Genomic DNA, 13,627 nt, shown 5'->3' with positions numbered 1-13,627 from the left:
ATACTTTCATTTTCATTTCTGACTTCCTGGCGCCTGTTTTCCAGCCAATGAACACATCTGATGTTGTTTACCCTCACAGTAATGCCGCAGCCATCTTTGTTGTGGTGTTACTGTGATTGGCTCGGCCGCACAGCGTCTTGGGGGCTATATACGCCAGCGGCCATTTTGTGAACACGCAGTCATAGGGAGCTGGCGGTGTAGATAGACTGTATTGTGTGCGGGAGAGCGTTCTTAGATCCAACTAATAAATAGTCCTTGTAAGGGCTGAAGACTGTGTCCAGTAGCTGCTAGTGTGGCGCCCTGAACTAGCCAGGTCTTCACAGGTAACACACACCCCCACCCCTAGGACAGTAACATTAGTCACACATAAAACCCTTGTTGTCTCCCTCCAGGGTCTGATGTCCACACCAGGTGCTGGCAGAGCCAAGGCGGTTGGCTCCACCCACCGAGGAGTTCACAGGCCTGGAGGCGGGAAAGGCAGTAGATGAGTTTTGGAGGTCAAAGAGTGAGGAGCAGGGCCGGCTCCAGGTTTTTGTGGGCCCCGGGCGGAAGAGTCCCAGTGGGCCCCATCCACACACAGACACCGATACGAACATATACATATTTAAAGACAAACTCACAAAAATACATATAAACAGACAAATATATACAGTCATATACACTTACAGACACACACACACACACACAAGTCTGCTGCATACAGACAGACACACACACACACAACTCTGCTACATACAGACAAACACATACAACTCTGCTACATACAAACACATACAGCTCTGCTACATACAGACAAACACACACACAAACTCTGCTACATACAGACAAACACATACAACTCTGCTACATTCAGACAAATGCACACAACTCTGCTACATTCAGACAAACACAACTCTGCTACATACAGACAAACACATACAACTCTGCTACATACAGACAAACACAACTCTGCTACATACAGACAAACACATACAACTCTGCTACATACAGACAAACACACAACTCTGCTACATACAGACAAACACATACAACTCTGCTACATACAAACACATACAACTCTGCTACATACAAACACATACAACTCTGCTACATACAGACAAACACATACAACTCTGCTACATACAAACACATACAACTCTGCTACATACAGACAAACACATACAACTCTGCTACATACAAACACATACAACTCTGCTACATACAGACAAACACATACAACTCTGCTACATACAGACAAACACATACAACTCTGCTACATACAGACAAACACATACAACTCTGCTACATACAGACAAACACATACAACTCTGCTACATACAGACAAACACATACAACTCTGCTACATACAGACAAACACATACAACTCTGCTACATACAGACAAACACACAACTCTGCTACATACAGACAAACACATACAACTCTGCTACATACAGACAAACACATACAACTCTGCTACATACAGACAAACACATACAACTCTGCTACATTCAGACAAATGCACACAACTCTGCTACATTCAGACAAACACAACTCTGCTACATACAGACAAACACATACAACTCTGCTACATACAGACAAACACATACAACTCTGCTACATACAGACAAACACATACAACTTTGCTACATACAGACAAACACATAAAACTCTGCTACATACAGACAAACACACAACTCTGCTACATACAGACAAACACATACAACTCTGCTACATACAGACAAACACATACAACTCTGCTACATACAGACAAACACATACAACTCTGCTACATACAGACAAACACATACAACTCTGCTACATACAGACAAACACATACAACTCTGCTACATACAGACAAACACATACAACTCTGCTACATACAGACAAACACATACAACTCTGCTACATACAAACACATACAACTCTGCTACATTCAGACAAACACATACAACTCTGCTACATTCAGACAAACACATACAACTCTGCTACATACAGACAAACACATACAACTCTGCTACATACAAACACATACAACTCTGCTACATACAGACAAACACATACAACTCTGCTACATACAAACACATACAACTCTGCTACATTCAGACAAATGCACACAACTCTGCTACATTCAGACAAACACAACTCTGCTACATACAGACAAACACATACAACTCTGCTACATACAAACACATACAACTCTGCTACATACAAACACATACAACTCTGCTACATACAGACAAACACATACAACTCTGCTACATACAGACAAACACATACAACTCTGCTACATACAAACACATACAACTCTGCTACATTCAGACAAATGCACACAACTCTGCTACATACAGACAAACACATACAACTCTGCTACATACAGACAAACACATACAACTCTGCTACATACAGACAAACACATACAACTCTGCTACATACAGACAAACACACAACTCTGCTACATACAGACAAACACATACAACTCTGCTACATTCAGACAAACACATACAACTCTGCTACATTCAGACAAATGCACACAACTCTGCTGCTCTGTGGGGCCCACACCCGCGGCTCGGCAGGGCCAGCACCCGCGGCTCGGCGGGTACAGCACCCGCGGCTCGGCGGGTACAGCACCCGCGGCACTGGCAGCACCCGCGGCTCGGCAGGGCCCACACCCGCGGCTCGGCGGGGCCAGCACCCGCGGCTCGGCGGGGCCCACACCCGCGGCTCGGCGGGGCCCACACCCGCGGCTCGGCGGGGCCAGCACCCGCGGCTCGGCGGGGCCCACACCCGCGGCTCGGCGGGGCCAGCACCCGCGGCTCGGCGGGGCCCGCACCCGCGGCTCGGCGGGGCCAGCACCCGCGGCTCGGCGGGGCCCACACCCGCGGAATCGGCGGGTGGGGGCATTGGCAGGGGCCAGGGCATACATCCAGGGGGTAGAAGCAGCTCACCGGGGCCTATAATGGGGAGGCGGGGAGGGCACTGCCACTTACCCGATTAGGTCACGGTGGAGAGGGGGCCCACACAGCGCCGGACAGAAGCTTGCCTCCTTCATCTGTGGGACTGAGAAGGCGGTAGCTCCGCCCACAGATGAAATTCAAACGAGGATGTCTGCGCGCCTTAAAGTGACGGCGCCGCAGATTGCTGCCGAGGACTGCGGTCCCCGGAACTCGGCTGGGGACCGCAGAACTGTAAAGGCGAGTGGGCCCCGGCCAAGGGACAGGAGAACTGACGAGGCCGAGTGGGCCCCCCGGCTCTCCAGGGCCCCGGCATTTGCCCGGGTTTGCCGGGTGCTGACGCCGGCCCTGGTGAGGAGTATACACTGCGAGTGTCTGGGTTTGTGGCCCAGGCACTGACAGCAAGGTTGGCAGACGGTGGTGGCCGTCTGCAGGAGTGGTGGAGCAACGCGGAACCGTAGGACCGGGGTCGGGCGTTGGCCCGCCGGTACCGACCGGGGAGCGAAGTGAAGCCAGCACAGAAAGACAGGGCCATCGGACCCCGACCAGGCTTGGAGCCGCCGACAACAGTCAAATCCGAATGTGACTGGAACCCCAGGGGTTTCCCAACAGCAAAAGTCCCGATTGAAGGCAACAGTCCACACCGTGAGGGTATACAGCCACCACTAACGGCTAGAGACCCAAGGGCCAGCGCCTGCGGGCACAACGGGCTCCTCCGGCACCCATACACCGGGGAGCGGACTACTGCTGGGAAGCCACAGTAGTTAAACAAGAACATTAAGGTGCAGGGAGAGACAGTCACCATCACCTGTCCAGGGAGAGACACAGCAGCCGGCTGTGGGACCCGTCCATCCAGCCGTTTGGTTTACCAGAGGCTTTGTGCCTCATTTGCTGAGTGAGTACACCTGTGCCATCCGGCACTGCGCCGCGCTGTCCCTGCAACCCTGCACCTCACCGACCCTGCCTGCCCATCACCTCACCGGGCCCCGGGAATGGGAGAGGCGATCTTGTCCAACCAATCGATGAGGACGCAGTGTATCCAAGTGGAAGGCTGTGGCTATAAAAAGGGACTTCTTTAAGCCACCAGGTTGTTGATGGCTGCTGATGGATCCAGTCTAAGCTCTTTGGAGCTGACTAGAGGATCAGGATATCTTATGGCTTCAATCTAGGGACTCTGGTTCCGGTTGGAGACCATATCCACAGCCTAGGGATTTCGACTCCGGCTGCCAGGATTATATCATCATACAGGACTACCTAAGGAGGAGACTCAGGTTGGGACAGTTCAGTCACCTGGAACAGACTTTGCAGACCTCAGCCAGCTTCCTAAATCTGGCGCTATTCCTTTCTCGGTGGGTGCCCGCCAAAAGCGGGGTGCTGCTGGATTGGAGTAAGCGGCCCTGGAACCTCTGAGGCAAGGACATTCTAAATCCCTGGTGAGCCAGCGGAAGGGTGAGACTCTGTTGCCTGTTACATTTGTGTGTTTTGCTGGTTATGTGTTATGTGCCGTTAATTGTTTGGGGATCCAATAAAGTCTAATTATTGTGGTTCCCTCATCCTGTGTTGTCTGAGTAGTGTTACGCCCACGGTTAAGGAGGCCGGCGTTCAGTTGGGATGAGCCCTGAGCCACGCTGTCTTTTTAGTGGATGAGAGCACCCACTGAGCCCCGTGTCTCCACAACAGCCACCATCACCTGTCCAGGGAGAGACACAGCAGCTGGCTGTGGGACCCGTCTATCCAGCCGTTTGGTGTACCGGAGACTTTGTGCCTCATTTGCTGAGTGAGTACACCTGTGCCATCCATCACTGCGCCGCGCTGTCCCTGCAACCCTGCACCTCACCGACCCTGCCTGCCCATCACCTCACCCGGCCCCGGGAACACCAACCCCTACCCACGGAGGGGGAAAAAAACATCCCAGCTGCTCCCTACCATCGCTCCCGGGATCCCCGTCACCAGCAGCGGTGGTGCCCATCTTCACCACAACCCGTGGGTGGCGTCACGGACTAAAATCCCTAAACCAAATCACCTCCCCTTTTACTCACGGGCGAGGAGCGCCGCTCGAGTCCCTGGATCCGGCCCACCGCTCGAGCCACCGAGCAACCGCAGCAGCGCCGGACCCGAGCATTAGCGAGCGCGTCCCCCTCCGCCCGCGACAACTTGGCGTCACGAACAGGATTGAGCCATCTACTTACCAGTAGAAGTGCGCCTTGTGGTCTTCGCCGGCGGCGTCCGGCCGAAAATTTTGAAGCGCCGCCATCTTTGGCGCGAAAATCTCCCGCTCGAGCGTCTTCCCCGAGCAGGGAAGGCGCGAAAGCAAAGCCCCGCCCCCAACAAAAGGAAGTGCTGAAGAGTACCAAGGGGGGGGCGGGTGAAAGTCTGCCTAATGTAGCCGAGGCTATAAAAGCGGGGACGTCAGGACTCTGCAGACCTTTGGTTCCTGGAAGCCTGCCAGCAAACATGTCCGTCCCGTCCGGTGATGCCGAGATCCCCGAGCCCACGCTAGGAACAGCGGCGAGGGTGGAGGCCCGGACCGCACAGATGTGCTGCCGCCTTCAAACCCAGGTCCGGTACTTGATGGAGCGCTGGGTGGCCAAGATGGAGGAAGTGGCGGCGGCCGTGCGGAAACGCGAGGTGGAGGCAGTGTTGGAGGAGCGGGTAAGCGACCCACACCCCTGTGTCCGAGAAGGACTGGCCGCTGCAGCTGAGGGGCCCGGCCTGCGTCCGCTCACCCTCCTGCCTCCCCCGTTATCCGTACCGGCTGTTGTTGCCCCTCCGCTCAGTCCGCTACCACCGACACCGGTAGCGGAAGCTAACCCGTCCGCCCTAGAGGACTGGCCTGGGGGCGTAGTCCGGGAACGGCCTGTGTCCCTCCCGCTGCCCTGGAAGATTCCGCGGGAGGCGCCCGTCCGCGACAAGGAGCCACCGGTCCTGGAAGTGGCCGCACCTGAAGCCGTCCCGGCTACGGCAGTCCGCCCGGCTGTGGAAGAACCGGCCGCAGCAGGCCCGAAGGCCCAACCGGTGAGGCCAGCAGTCCCTGAGTCCCGCGCCTCGGCTGAGGCTGCGCCGGGTCGTCACTGCACAACGGCAGTTCAGGCCATGTCACCGCAGGACCCCCACAAGAGAGTACCGGTCGTGGCCGGTGTGGGTGCGGTCCAGCGGGGTCCGACCCGAGCGCAGGGGTCTGCCAATGCCCCTTACTGGGACAGGGAACCAAACAAGTTGGGCCGGGAGATTGCCGCCAGGGAGCAGCAGAGGGCCGAAGTGATGGCGAGGGTGATCAAAGAAAAGGATGCACCGTCATGCCACCTTTCGGGTGCGGGGCCCGGTGTACGAGGGCCAAGTCCGGCAATTTGACCAGCGGAGGGGGTTGGCTTCATCTACGAGCCGGGCCTGGAGGCCGAAGTATTTGTGGCCCGCCGCGATGTCAACTCCCCACGGGTCACCCAGGTCACGATCTGTTGCCGGGCGACCTGGTAATGTACACCCGACACTGCGGGGAGAGGGGCTGGTTCGCCCTGGATGTAAAGCAGAGGGAGAGCCGCGGAGAGCAGATGCGGCCCCAGCCCCCTCCTCCACCGAGCCGTCCGGATCTTGAAACAGAAGAGGTCCTGGATGAGTGCGACCTCAAGTAGTGGCAGCGGCTCACTGTTGCATACAGTTGTCCCCGTTGGAACCCTCAGCAGTTCGAATCAATCAGCGAAAAATCAACCGAGCTTTCACCAGATTATCAATGTGATTATCCCGGCCGTTGCCGGCAAGTTGTCCCCGGAGGGACATTATGTGCTTAAAGTTGCATGAGGAACTACTCATGGACAAGGCCGAGAACTTGCAGGCCACCCACGAACTTGTTGGCTTGTAAATAAGTTGATGGTTATTTTCCGTCGGTGCCGCCTCCGGAGAGGCAGATTGGAGGAAGGGCCTGCAGCGGAGCAGGCTGGTGCCCGGCCACCACCAGGACCGGTGGCCATCCTCCGGGGGTCAGGGGTCCCCCCAAGGACGTGGGGTCCCCTGAAGTGACATCCGGGTGCGAGTCACCGTACCCATTCCCGCTCGGGCAGCCTGAACCTGGACTGGGGTCAAGGGGTGCTGCCCACTTCTTAGGGGCAGCATCAGGGCTAGGTTGCTTGGGTGGGAGAGCGGAAGACATCCGTCCGTCCATCAGTAATAAAAATGTTTATATGTGTAACGTTAAAAGTGACCTAACAAACCAGCTTATGTTGAAAATGTTTTATTGTTTTGATATGTTATTTAACCCCTTTTCTACAGTTTTGAACAAAAATAAAACCGGTGATTTATGGGCAGCCCGCGGACGGTCTGCGTTTTACCAAGGGGGAATGTGGCGCCCTGGACTAGCCAGGTCGTCACAGGTAACACACACAAACACCCCCACCCCTAGGACAGTAACATTAGTCACACATAAAACCCTTGTTGCCTCCCTCCAGGGTCTGATGTCCACACCAGGTGGGGGCGGAGCCAAGGCGGTTGGCTCCACCCACCGAGGAGTTCACAGGCCTGGAGGCGGGAAAGGCAGTAGATGAGTTTTGGAGGTCAAAGAGTGAGGAGTAAACACTGCGAGTGTCTGGGTTTGTGGCCCAGGCACTGACAGCAAGGTTGGCAGACGGTGGTGGCCGTCTGCAGGAGTGGTGGAGCAACGCGGAACCGTAGGACCGGGGTCGGGCGTTGGCCCGCCGGTACCGACCGGGGAGCGAAGTGAAACCAGCACACACAGGCAGGGCCATCGGACCCCGACCAGGCTTGGAGCCGCCGACAACAGTCAAATCCGAATGTGACTGGAACCCCAGGGGTTTCCCAACAGCAAAAGTCCCGATTGCAGGCAACAGTCCACACTGTGAGGGTATACAGCCACCGCCAACGGCTATAGACCCAAGGGCCAGCGCCTGTGGGCACAATGGGCTCCTACCGGCACCCATACACCGGGGAGCGGACTACCGCTGGGAAGCCACAGTAGTCAAACAAGAACACTAAGGTGCAGGGAGAGACAGCTGTGACGACATGGACTCTCATGGGTTAAAGTTTCTTAAAATTCAGCCAGACAGCATGATAGATTGTTTATAGACGGGGGAGAAGTCCCTCATTGTTTTTACAAGACTCTTGTTGACTCAATGTAATTTTGTTGGCCACTGAAAGCCAGACGTATTGTTCTCCAGACTTTTCCAGTAACCATTGTATTGTAGTTGTGTATTGCTAATGTGATTACCTTAGTAGCCATTGTCAAGTCTGTGACTTGCAGACTTCATGTAGATATCTTCAGTCTTTCTATGCAGACCATTTAAATGAACATTATCCATGCAGCTTGAGATTCATCCAATGGGAGAGGCGATCTTGTCCAACCAATCAATGAGGACGCAGTGTATCCAAGTGGAAGGCTGTGGCTATAAAAAGGGACTTCTTTAAGCCACCAGGTTGTTGATGGATGCTGATGGATCCAGTCTAAGCTCTTTGGAGCTGACTAGAGGATCAGGATATCTTATGGCTTCAATCTAGGGACTCCGGTTCCGGTTGGAGACCATATCCACAGCCTAGGGATTTCGACTCTGGCTGCCAGGATTGTATCATCATTCAGGACTACCTAAGGAGGACACTCAGGTTGGGACAGTTGAGTCACCTGGAACAGACTTTGCAGACCTCAGCCAGCTTCCTAAATCTGGCGCTATTCCTTTCTCGGTGGGTGCCCGCCAAAAGCGGGGTGCTGCTGGATTGGAGTAAGCGGCCCTGGAACCTCTGAGGCAAGGACATTCTAAATCCCTGGTGAGCCAGCGGAAGGGTGAGACTCTGTTGCCTGTTACATTTGTGTGTTTTGCTGGTTATGTGTTATGTGCCGTTAATTGTTTGGGGATCCAATAAAGTCTAATTATTGTGGTTCCCTCATCCTGTGTTGTCTGAGTAGTGTTACCCCCACGGTTAAGGAGGCCGGCGTTCAGTTGGGATGAGCCCTGAGCCACGCTGTCTTTCTAAAGGCGGCGGGTTTTAGTGGACGAGAGCACACACTGAGCCCCGTGTCTCCACAATTGGTGGCAGCGGTGGGATACTACTCAGCCTGGTTTACCCAGGGGAGCTGCAGTGGACTGGTGTTCGTGGACACCGTCCAGGGCTCAACAACCAGGGAGGCACATAAGCATACCCAGCAGGCCATAGGGGAGGCATTCAGGTTTCGGACGCTGCCATGTCCAACCCCATCAGCTCAGCCATGGGACAAGGACCAGAGAGAATATACGACCGAAGCAGTAAATGGATGCTACAGGATCTGTGCCAGATACGAAAGATTGAATACGGGAACACTGACACTCGGTCAGACTTGATCCGGAAATTAGTCTGTTGGGATGCCCAGAATGATGCAGAGGATGATGAGGACACTGCCATTGTGGTATCAGAGGAGGTAAACCCTGTATCTCATCCTAGATCCAGTGACAGTCTGGAAACAAACCAAACCCAAGCAGACCGAGTCAAGGAATTGTTTACTGCATTGGTGCCTGAAGCTTCAAGGGAAGAGAGGGCTGGTGTTCTGCAATTTGTGTTTGGATTTCCAATTTCCTTACCATCAGCACCTACCTCCAGGATAGACCACCACCAAGGGAGTCATCTTCGCTACAGGGATGTGCCAGTGTTTAATGATTCCAGCACTGAGATAGATGAACACTTGCAAAACTTTGAGATGCTAATGCGTATGCACCAGGTGCCCACAGATGAGTGGTCCAAATACCTGTGGACAAGCTTGCCGGTCCGGGCCCAGGAGGCTGTCCGATCACTTGGGCCTCAGGACTGCTTGGACTACGGAATTATTAAGGACACTTTGTTGGCCCTTTTTACCATAACACCCGAGAGACATCGCACTAAGTTCCGGACTATGTCTCGCCAGGGTGTCTCGTACGTCGAATTTGGCAGTCAACTCCGACGACACTGTAATCGCTGGCTCGATGGTCGGGCTGCCCACTCCGCTGCAGCCCTCCGGGATGTGATAGTGCTTGAAAAGCTGCTGGAGCAGATGGACCCGGAAATCCGAGAATGGGTAGCTGACAGGAAGCCCGACACCCCAGAGCAAGCAGCGCGATTGGCTGACGAATTTACATCCAACCGACCCAGCTGGAGGCCCAATAGGCCCACCGATCTGAGGAGGTCCCTCAACCATGGATCCAAGCAACCCCCAGACTCACGTGCTGGACTAACTCATTACCCCACAGAAGCCCCAACAAGACAAAGGTTTACCAACAGGGTGGGTGACTTGTCTAACCCACGGCGCTGTTATACGTGTGGGCGCCTTGGACACATGGCCAAAGAGTGACTACAAAACCGGGGCCCCATGCCTGGAGCCCGTCTACCAGTCAACATATGCAGAGATGAACCAACGAGACCTGAGGAATGCTACTCCCGAGAAACACCAATAGCTGAGGAAGTGGTTTATCCAGTCCACACCCTACGGCAGGCCGGACACCGTACACCAGCCAACCTCCATCCCCACATCCAGACGGTCAAGGTCGGTGATATACAGGCTCAGGGACTTCGAGACTCTGGATCTTCCATCACCCTGGTCAGCCCAGGTATTGTTCCCACAGAACATCATTTACCTGGCCGCCAAGTGACCATCACCCTTGCTGGGGGCCAGCGCTCGAACATCCCTCTGGCACGAGTGCAGTTGGACTGGGGAACTGACCAAGGAGAGGTTGAAGTGGGGCTCATGGACGGCCTCCCAACACCTGTAATTTTGGGAAATGACCTAGGACAAGGACTATCCAGCCAGTTTGTCACCGCCATCACCCGCAGCCAAGCCAAACACCATCCGGGTGCAGGTCTTTCTTCCAGCCCATCAGAGGAGAACCCTCCTCCTCAATCTTCAGCCTCCTCATCAGAGCCAACAAATGTGAGTACATCAGACCCAACTGTGGCCATTGATTGGGGGGAGATAGATCGTAAGGAGTTCAGGGAAGCTCAACTGTCAGACCCCACCCTAGAGCTTGTATGTAGTGCGGCCGCCCAACCTGGGGGAGGAAATCAGGGGGAGGTATATAGATGGGAAAAAGGCCTCTTATATCGGGAGAAGCCCGCATCCTGCCCAGAAAAACCCTGGACCCGTGTACATCAGCTTGTGGTACCCCAGCAATACCGACCCCAACTATTGCATTTAGCTCATGATGTTCCTGCGGCTGGGCACATGGGGACCAAAAAGACTCGGGCCCGCCTGCTGCGTAGTTTTTTCTGGCCAAGGGTCACTCAAGAAGTGCAAAAATACAGAGCCTCTTGCCCAGTGTGTCAGCGTATGGGGGGAGTCCCATGCCGTGCCCCACTTCAACCCATGCCCTTGATAGGAGAACCGTTCCAGAGAGTTGCCATTGATATAGTAGGCCCCTTAGCTGTCCCCAGTCGCAGTGGAAAAAGATTCATCCTCACCCTGGTAGACTTTGCCACCCGTTACCCAGAAGCCGTTGCCTTAACCTCCATAGATGCAGAGCACGTGGCTCAAGCCCTACTGGACATCTTTGGCCGGGTAGGGTTTCCACAGGAAGTATTGACTGACCAGGGGGCACAGTTCCAAAGTGAACTGATTCACACCCTGTGGGAAAAACATGGAGTCCGCCCCATGCGCACAACCCCCTACCATCCTGAAACAAATGGATTGTGTGAGCGCTTCAACAAAACGCTCAAACAGCTCATTAGCCGATATGTGGAGTCCGAGGGGGGGGACTGGGAGAAAAACTTGCAGCAGCTCCTTTTTGCTTACCGGGAGGTGCCGCAGGACTCCACTGGGTTCTCTCTCTTTGAATTGCTGTACGGCCGAAAAGTACGAGGGCCCCTAGAGCTGGTACGAGAGAGTTGGGAGGGCACGTTCCCCACAGAAGAGGTTCCCATACTGGACTATGTTCAAAAGTTTAGGGAAAGGATGAGGCACCTCATGGCGTTAGCCCACGGGAATTTAGAAGTGGCTCAGGAAAGGCAAAAACGATGTTACAACCGCACTGCCCGGCCCCGAGAATTTGCCTGTGGACAGAAGGTCCTAGTACTAGTACTGGTGTGGAAAAACAAGCTGCAAGCCATGTGGGCGGGTCCATTCACCATTACCAACAAATGTGGCAATACTGACTACACCGTGGCCCTGGATCGAGCAGGTGTTCATGAGCGTACCTACCACATCAACAGGATAAAAGCTTATGAGGAACGAGAAGTCACTAATTTAGCAGTTTGCTGTCCAGAGTTAGATGATCCAGAGTTGGACCAGATTCCAGACCTATTAGTGGACTCCAAAAGGGAAATGGGGGTAAAAGATGTATCACTAGGGGAGCAGCTTTGTCCATCACAGAAGCGACAGATATCAGACATACTCGGAACATATGAAACCCTGTTCACAAGTCAGCCTGGTAGAACCCCCCTGGTCCAGCATCATGTCAATATAGGGGCAGCCACCCCACTAAGACAACCCGCCTACCGGGTAACACCTCCTGTGTTGGCAATGATGAAGGCCGAGGTAGATGACATGTAAAATATGGGAGTCATAGTCCCCTCCCATAGCCCATGGGCTGCCAGTGTGGTGTTGGTGCCAAAAGAGGACAAGAGTACTCGTTTCTGTGTGGACTATAGACGGCTCAATGAGGTCAAGATTACAGATGCTTACCCCATGCCCCGGGTGGATGAACTACTAGATAGGTTAGGGGGGTCTCGGTTTATATCTACCCTCGATTTGAGCAAGGGATACTGGCAGATCCCACTCACAAAAGACGCTCAAGAAAAATCGGCCTTCATAACTCCTTTTGGCCTCTTTGAGTTTACCAGCATGCCTTTTGGGATGAAAAATGCCCCAGCCACCTTCCAGAGGATGGTAGACCATTTACTAGAGGGATGTCAGGGGTATGCCCAGGCCTATTTGGATGACATCGCTATCTTCAGCGACACTTGGGAAGAGCATCTTCAGCATGTGTCCCAGGTGCTGCAGAAGGTAGCCAAAGCCCAGCTCACCATCCGACCTGACAAATGCCAAATGGGGATGGCCGAAGTGCTATACCTGGGACATCGGGTGGGAAGTGGGTGCATTTGTCCCGAACCTGCAAAAGTAGAAGCCATTATCCAGTGGCCACGCCCGGTCAATCAAAAACAGGTCAGTGCGTTTCTAGGAACCGCAAACTACTATCGAAAGTTTATCCCCAATTACAGTACCATAGCAAAACCGCTCACTGACCTCACAACCAAAAGATATGCCCGTAACCTTATCTGGACCCTAGAATGTGAAACTGCGTTCCTCCAATTGAAAGACCGGCTAGCCCAAAGCCCAGTCTTGACTGCTCCTGACTTCCGTCGCAGATTCATTGTCCAAACAGACGCATCGGACACAGGACTAGGAGCTGTACTTAGCCAAGTGGGGGACAACGGTGAGGAACATCCGATAGCGTACCTCTCCCGGAAGCTGTTGGACCGAGGGCTTACGCCACCATAGAAAAAGAATGCCTGGCCATAGTCTGGGCCCTAAAAAAATTGCAGCCCTACCTCTATGGCAATGAGTTCACAGTCCTCACTGACCACAATCCATTGAGTTGGCTTAATCGCACTGCCGGGGACAACGGACGCTTGCTCAGGTGGAGTCTGGCATTACAATCTTACAATTTTTCCATCTCCCATAAACAGGGCAAGAACCATGGAAATGAGGATGGGCTTTCCCGACAAGAGGAGAAGGATGATCGGAAGCCTATCATGTCTG

At 53.8% G+C, this 13,627-nt stretch overlaps 1 protein-coding gene across 1 annotated transcript in view; it reads right to left on the bottom strand.

Annotated features, from left to right (window-relative positions):
* LOC142258916 (uncharacterized) overlaps positions 1-13,627 on the bottom strand; it is a 76,410-nt gene that overhangs the window by 14,868 nt on the left and 47,915 nt on the right. The gene's annotated exons all lie outside the window — the stretch shown is intronic.

This window comes from Anomaloglossus baeobatrachus, assembly GCF_048569485.1.
Source record: "Anomaloglossus baeobatrachus isolate aAnoBae1 chromosome 5 unlocalized genomic scaffold, aAnoBae1.hap1 SUPER_5_unloc_18, whole genome shotgun sequence".
NCBI lineage: Eukaryota > Metazoa > Chordata > Amphibia > Anura > Aromobatidae > Anomaloglossus > Anomaloglossus baeobatrachus.
The sequence above is the reverse complement of the archived record's forward strand: the minus strand, read 5'-3'. Positions and strand labels throughout refer to the sequence as shown.